Below are 8,198 nucleotides of genomic sequence, written 5' to 3'. Positions count from 1 at the left end.
TATCCCATATATTTTGGTATTGCCGGCTTGGTCAAACATTTCGGACTGAATTGGAAGATTTGTTAAATAAAAGTTTTATATACAGTCCAAATGTTCTTTTTACATTTGACTTTGCAGACCTTATCAATTTGCCCAGATTTTGTTGTTGTTGATTTTTTTTGAAAGTCACCATGTGACTCTTCAATACAAAATGTCTTACCACATGTTTGATTTGCCTCATATCTGTGTGTGTGGGTGCGTGTGTATGTGTGTGTGTATGTTCATTAAAAACTGGAATCGGACATGAACCTAGACAGATGATTAATGATTACACTCAAAGTACAACACTTCATACATTTACATTAACCCTGCAACCAAAGAACAAAAAAGACAGTGTTTCAGAGCAGGTAGTTGACATGACATTTTTAGTGTTTTAGTGTTGCAAGGAAAGTTTAGAATTCCAGGAGGCGATTCACCTTGCATTCAGTTGGCTCCTAGTGCGTATAGGACTCGGGGACCGCACTTCAGTTTGGGAGCCCTGTAATTGTACCACGGACACGAATAGAGACCCCACCTCCTCCCCATTACTCTACCCTCGCCTCCTTAACCCCATCCAATGTAATTTGTGATTCGACAAAATTTTGAGGACGTTTTTGTCATTTAAATAATAATAATGCATGATATGTATAAAGTGCATGTGTCCAGGGTTTAATCCTACTCAAAGCGCTGTACAGTCATTGGAAAAATACAACAAACATTATTTACAGTGCAGTCACACGACATATCAATGAATAACACAATACAGCACTATAAAACATCACACGCACGGAAACACATCATGTACACGCACTATAAAATACACATTGCACAATCAAAAACATTCGCGGCACTCACGCAGTGAAGAACTATGTACAGTTCATTGAGTCAAAATTGAGCATCAGGAACGGACCTGACTTGAAAGTGTATTTTATGGTTTGTGGAAAAGGTGGTTTTGTTATATTTAGTCAAGTTTTGACTAAATATTTTAACATCGAGGGGGAATCGAAACGAGGGTCGTGGTGTATGTGCGTGTGTCTGTGTGTGTGTGTAGAGCGATTCAGACTAAACTACTGGACCGATCTTTATGAAATTTGACATGAGAGTTCCTGGGTATGAAATCCCCGAACGTTTTTTTCATTTTTTTGATAAATGTCTTTGATGACGTCATATCCGGCTTTTCGTGAAAGTTGAGGCGGCACTGTCACGCCCTCATTTTTCAACCAAATTGGTTCAAATTTTGGTCAAGTAATCTTCGACGAAGCCCGGACTTCGGTATTGCATTTCAGCTTGGTGGCTTAAAAATTAATTAATGACTTTGGTCATTAAAAATCTGAAAATTGTAAAAAAAAAATTAATTTATAAAACGATCCAAATTTACGTTTATTTTATTCTCCATCATTTGCTGATTCCAAAAACATATAAATATGTTATATTCGGATTAAAAACAAGCTCTGAAAATTAAATATATAAAAATTATTATCAAAATTAAATTGTCCAAATCAATTTAAAAACACTTTCATCTTATTCCTTGTCGGTTCCTGATTCCAAAAACATATAGATATGATATGTTTGGATTAAAAACACGCTCAGAAAGTTAAAACAAAGAGAGGTACAGAAAAGCGTGCTATCCTTCTTAGCGCAACTACTACCCCGCTCTTCTTGTCAATTTCACTGCCTTTGCCATGAGCGGTGGACTGACGATGCTACGAGTATACGGTCTTGCTGAAAAATGGCATTGCGTTCAGTTTCATTCTGTGAGTTCGACAGCTACTTGACTAAATATTGTATTTTCGCCTTACGCGACTTGTTTGATCTGTGACAGGGAAGAGCAACTGCGGAGTTTAGCGGGCAGTGCGGAATTCCAAACAGCAGGGGCTTGATAATTACATGATTTCTTTCCGTACGTTTACAGTTAAAAGTTTGGTACTTCGAGGAGCTTTTCAAAGCTGGACCTGGGAGAGCGAGAGGGTTCGTAAATTTCAGTACTGAGGATAGGCATGGGGGGGGGGGGGGGGGGGGAGCCAATTGAGCTTTATGAGAAGAGGTGTGGCGCGATGTGTTATGTGCTTACGAAGCACACCTCTATCAGCACAATTCTGAACCCGCACAACCGCGAGTTCCAATGGGGAGCCTGTAACGTGCCCCGTACGCCAGTACTGTCTGCGCATTTCGGAGTCATTACGCCCCGAAGATGACAGTGCGCCGTTGGACCAAATTGTACATGTCCATGTAATCATAGTGTTCAAACAATCCACTAGCTTCAGAGTTGAGAAGACGGTTAGCAAAGATGAAAAAAGCGGTGTGCCTTCTTCTTGGGACCTTGTATTTCTAATACCGTAAAATCCCTAGCAAACGCCCAGTATCATCTAGAAACGCCCCCCCCCCCCCCCCACCCCCCACGTTTGGTCAAAATTTGTGCAGAGGGGTCACTACCTAGCAAACGCCCACCCCGTTTTTTTGTTTTGTGTGTGTGTTGTTTTTAACAGAAAAAGGTACCTGATTCTATTGTAATAGTGGGTATTTTCTTTATTTACAAAATATATACAGTCCCAAAAGAAACCAACAGTGATTTGAAATGTGAGACAGCCTCAACATCTGACATGGTTGTATACATTTTTGTTTCTTGTGAAAATGTGATGAGACGTACGTTATCTTGCTAAGGGGTGTATACCTAGCAAACGCCCACCTCCTACTTTTACCCGAAATATGTGCAGAGGGGGGGGGGGGGGGGGGGGGGTTGTGTGGGGCGTTTGCTAAGGATTTTACGGGTATAGGTCTATGGTAAGAACTAGCCCAATCCCATTTCAAGACCTGGCTGATTATTATGTTTGCCGGCGTGACTTAAATTTACTCATTGGAAGAACGTATCCTAGACGAGTGGTCTAGAATCACCCTTGACTTTGCAGACCGACCTTATCATCAGTTTTGCCCAGAAATATCATAGTTTAGACACACTGACAGGATCAATGGTTTGTCACGGATGAAGTGTTTTGCCCCATGCCTGCTAAGTATGACACTAGTATTAGGTATTTCTAATAATATGCTGACTGTTAGGAAATGATACCAGACGTGTCGAGGAAATTATATCCAAATGAGCCGGTGTCACGAACTGAAAACTCTGCCTGAACAATTCTTCTCATTGCGGTCAATGCGCATGCGCTAACATGGGAGATTAATCAGGTCGTGAACAACCTAACCGTCCCGGCCTAACCCTAACCCTAACCCTAACCCTAGGGTTAGGCACATATTTTACGACAAAAGGAGGCCGGGGATCTGCAAGTCAAACCCACTATTTGAAAAGATCCTCTGGATACATTTAACACTAACAAACCAGGATCTAGAACCTATGCATAGTTGAGACACAGTGCCTTCGAATGTGGTGCGTCCCAGGATGGGACGATGGCAATACTTGCCAAATTCAACTCACAAGAAACGGAATGTATACCTCCTAGTGCGCGCGTCCCGGGACTCCCACTTTTAAATTTTAGAGGTTCCATGGACCCCCACTGCAGTATTTTAGAGGGTCACAAGGGTCCAAACGCCGAACAGTCCGTCAGTGTACTTATAAAAACATTGTGGTCACGTGTAGTGACTCAGTTGAACTGCGAAGTGTTGATTGCAGTCTGAAAATGATATATACGGACGCCGGTACGCACGATAAAGGAAATTAAGCTCTTTTAATATCTAGTGCGTCCAGGGACCCCCTCCCGCATATATTTCTAGTAGGGCCTACGTGTTTTTGGCTTCTAGTGCGTATAGGACGCAGGGACGCGCGCTATGGCATAGGGAACCCTGATGTACACTAATAGTGCCGAGTTCACTGATATATGCCGCTTTTGTTGTAAAATATGTGCAATGCTGTGTTTGTATAACACTTTTGGGGTAAATTAAACATAGTTCTAACGGATAGCCTGAATAGTTACGTGAAAATACGCGGGGTGAAGTAACGAATAAATTAAACTGAATGCAATGGCGGAATGGGAAAAGAGCCAAATTGTCATTTAAATTTTTTTTTTTTATAAAATGAGTTCTTTGTGCCATCTAATAGAACTAAGGAAGATAAGAAGCATGCACAAAACAGATTCATTCCATCTTTTTTTCTTTAGCAGATATCACGCTTTTGAATGCGAAGAGCCTGGCAGTCTGGACTATAGTATCGGGTTTCTTTAAATTCAACAAACAAGATGCGGGATTTAGGCCTACAATAAATGTGCTTCACTGTCGATATGCTTTTCTTGTGGTAAAATATGTGTAATGCTGTGCTTGTAGAACACTTTTGGAGTATATTAAACATAGTTCTAACGGATAGAATAGTTGTGAAAACACGCGGGAACCGGCATCAGTGACGGCATGGGAAAATAGCCCAAATGTCATATTATGACAAAATGAGATATGTGTATGCCATCTGATAAAACTAAGGAAGACGAGAAACACGCAAAATAACGCAAATTCATTCGATCTTTTGTTTATATATAGATATATATATATATATATATATACTTCAGCGGCTTATCGCTGTGCGGAATGCTGGCAAACGCTACTGATACGCACTCCGAGTAATTCAGTGATTCACATGGTATACAACCGTTTCTAGTGTGTAATCTTTTCTTCTTCATTGAAGCTTTGAAACGGTTCATGGCACTGAAGAAGAAAAAGACCAATAATTGTGACCTTTGTCCTGTCATTATAATGCCACTGTATCACAGTATTCAAGGCAACGACATTTGATAGTGGTATTATAGGCTACCTTGACATCGCCTCCTGGAATTCTAAACTTTCCTTGCAACACTAAAACACTAAAAATGTCATGTCAACTACCTGCTCTGAAACACTGTCTTTATTGTTCTTTGGTTGCAGGGTTAATGTAAATGTATGAAGTGTTGTACTTTGAGTGTAATCATTAATCATCTGTCGTAGGTTCATGTCCGATTCCACAGTTTTTATGAACATACACACACACATACACACGCACCCACACATACAGATATGAGGCAAATCAAACATGTGGAAAGACATTTTGTATTGAAGAGTCACATGGTGACTTTCAAAACTGAAAATCAACAACAAAATCTGGGCAAACTGATAAGGTCTGCAAAGTCAAATGTAAAAAGAACATTTGGACTGTAAATAAAAAACGCTCGCGCTGGACCCGAGTACTCTTCAGACATTCACACACACACACGAGTACAGACTCATGCACGCGCACACGCACACAAACAGTAACACTGACACATGTACACAAAATGAACACACACACACACACACACACACACACACACACACACACACACCGCGCGAGAGAAAAAGACTACAGGGAGGCATTGACGTCAAAGACTTTCGACCGTGACGTAATTACGTCACTATTCTTGGTTTACGGTACCATTCGGCGGCTTTGCTACGAGTATGCCATAGTCTGGTTGGCTGAGACCTTGCACCGTTCTATCAGACTGCCTGGCTGGCTGTTGCACCGCGAATTCCTCCCACCGCCAAGTCGTTTTTTTGTGGTTTATTTCGCATTTAGGTCCCAGGTAACATTACTAGTGAAGTTTTAATACGATCAATCGGACCTATTATCAAGTTAGTGTATCAACTTTTGAACGAACTGCGCCCAGTAGTTTCACAGCAATAAGCTGTTAAGTCGAGACAGACAGACAGATAGATAGACAGACACACACACAATTAAAGTCTGTTGGACCCTAGTACTGCTTACTCGGGGATAAAACTTCTATTTAACAAATCTTCCAATTCAGTCCGAAATGTTCGACCAAGCCAGCAATACCAAAATATATGGGATCATATTATTTCACAAACAAATTACATTGGATTGGGTTAAGAAGGTGAGGGTAGTAATGGGGTGGAGGTGGGGTCTCTATTCGTGTCCGTGGTACAATTACAGGGCTCCCGAACTGAAGTGCGGTCCCTGCGTCATATACGCACCAGGAGCCAATATCACCATACTAGAATGTCTTGGAGGGGGCCCCGGGACGCATTATACCTTTAAAGAACGGGTCCAGGGACACATTACATTTCCGTTATCCTGCCAACCACAGGTACTGTCGCTCGTCGTCAATTAGTCTTGCCAGTGCAAGCACATGGACACACTTATGTCTCTGTAAGTATGCATCATGCATTTGGAATCTGACATGTTGGCAACATTAAAATAGAAAGAACAGGAAGTCAAGTTGAAAGTGTGTGTGGGTGTGTGTGAGTGTATTACTGTGTGCGTGTGTTCCATCTAAGAAGGTAGGGGAAGGGCTCCTAATATGGACCGGCTCCTAATATGGACCACCTCTTGATCTGACAAACTAACGGCGCTAGAGCGCTAAAAACAATTTCATTCGCTGTATTTACCCTCTCTGAATAAGTTGCACATGTCAAAACAGTTGCAGAAACACAAACCTCAAAACCGTTAGGCTTTTTCTCTTTTTTCACTTTTGGCAGCGTTCACTCTAAATTTGACGCCTAAAACGGACTCGTTTCTGTCCACAGCCAAAGCTTTTATCACACAAAAATTGCTATATATGACAGCTGAGACCGTATTTGTTACATTTTTAGCAGTTTTGACCCCGAGTTTCTACTGCAAACAAAAACTAATAGCAAAATTTCAAAGTATGTGTGAGTCCCCTAATATGGACCACCTTCAACAAATCGAAGAAAATAAAAGCTAAAGGCTATTTTCATTAATTCATTAAGAAGCTTGCTGAAAATAACCTATAACTAGCCCTCGAGCTTTCAAAAAAATATATCAAATTGTCTTCTTTTTGTGGAAGTTGATAATTTCACTTATTTTCACTCTGTTTTTGATATGCTTCTTTAGTTTCCTGGTGTGCTTCAAATAATGCTCTCATCAACCCGAAACAGATAAATCTAAAGCATATTTGAATTAGTCTGACATGCACAATAAGTTGTATCATGTTATTTTGAAGTATAGGGGGCTTTTGACAGTGATTTGTGAAGGCCGCTTCACTGGTCCATATTAGGAGCCTGGGCGCCTAATATGGACCATTTGTGATTTTTTCTGTATTTAATTTTTGCTAAATGTCTATCAAAGCTATTTCACTCTAACTAGGCCTAACGGTTCACTTAAGAGAGAAGGACTACCAAACACAAAATGAAACTTCTTCGCAAGAAAACAAGCTAGTTATTAGCATGAAACAAAAAGTGGTTCATATTAGGAACCCTTCCCCTATAGTTGATGTATTCTATTAGAATATTCTGATGAATACAGTCACTTCATTTCACACTATTCGCGATCAGAATGTGTATTAAGTGTATCGGGCGTTTGGGGCGCTCGCCTTGTTGATTGGAACTCTCTAAAACTCCTCTAAGGCCGCCCATAGACCCTCTTAACATTGAAGATGGGCGTCCGAGGGAAGCCCTGAATTATGTGGTAGCATTATAAGGCCACTTCAAGGCGAGTTCAGTTTTTTTTTCTCTCCATTCAGCGACTGGTTTTATCGCCTGTGTATGCGTCCCTCAGGAAATGTACATTTGGGCGTTCTTAAGTTTGTTTCTCCTTGATTAGAACTTAATTCTTTGACCAGTTACGACATGTTTGCAGAGATGATGGATCTTGTGCGAGACGTTTTAGAATGAACGTGAATCCTAATAACCTGGTGAGATCACTCAATGTGAATGCCAGGTGAAAGTGATAGTGGTAATATACCTTGACATCGCCTCCTAGAATTCTAAACTTTCCTTGCAATACTAAAACACTAAAAATGTCATGTCAACTACCTGCTCTGAAACACTGTCTTTATTGTTCTTTGGTTGCAGGGTTAATGTAAATGTATGAAGTGTTGTACTTTGAGTGTAATCATTAATCATCTGTCGTAGGTTCATGTCCGATTCCACAGTTTTTATGAACATACACACACACATACACACGCACCCACACACACAGATTTGAGGCAAATCAAACATGTGGTAAGACATTTTGTATTGAAGAGTCACATGGTGACTTTCAAAAAAAATCAACAACAAAAAAATCTGGGCAAATTGATATCGATAAGGTCTGCAAAGTCAAATGTAAAAAGAACATTTGGACTGTATATAAAACTTCTATTTAACAAATCTTCAAATTCAATCCGAAATGTTTGACCAAGCCGGCAATACCAAAATATATGGGATATTAATTAATAATAATAATAATAACAATTACTTATATACAGGCATGGGAA

The sequence above is a fragment of the Littorina saxatilis genome, unplaced genomic scaffold (assembly GCF_037325665.1).
Source record: "Littorina saxatilis isolate snail1 unplaced genomic scaffold, US_GU_Lsax_2.0 scaffold_882, whole genome shotgun sequence".
NCBI classification, from domain to species: Eukaryota; Metazoa; Mollusca; class Gastropoda; order Littorinimorpha; family Littorinidae; genus Littorina; species Littorina saxatilis.
This window is presented reverse-complemented; position numbering follows the sequence as displayed.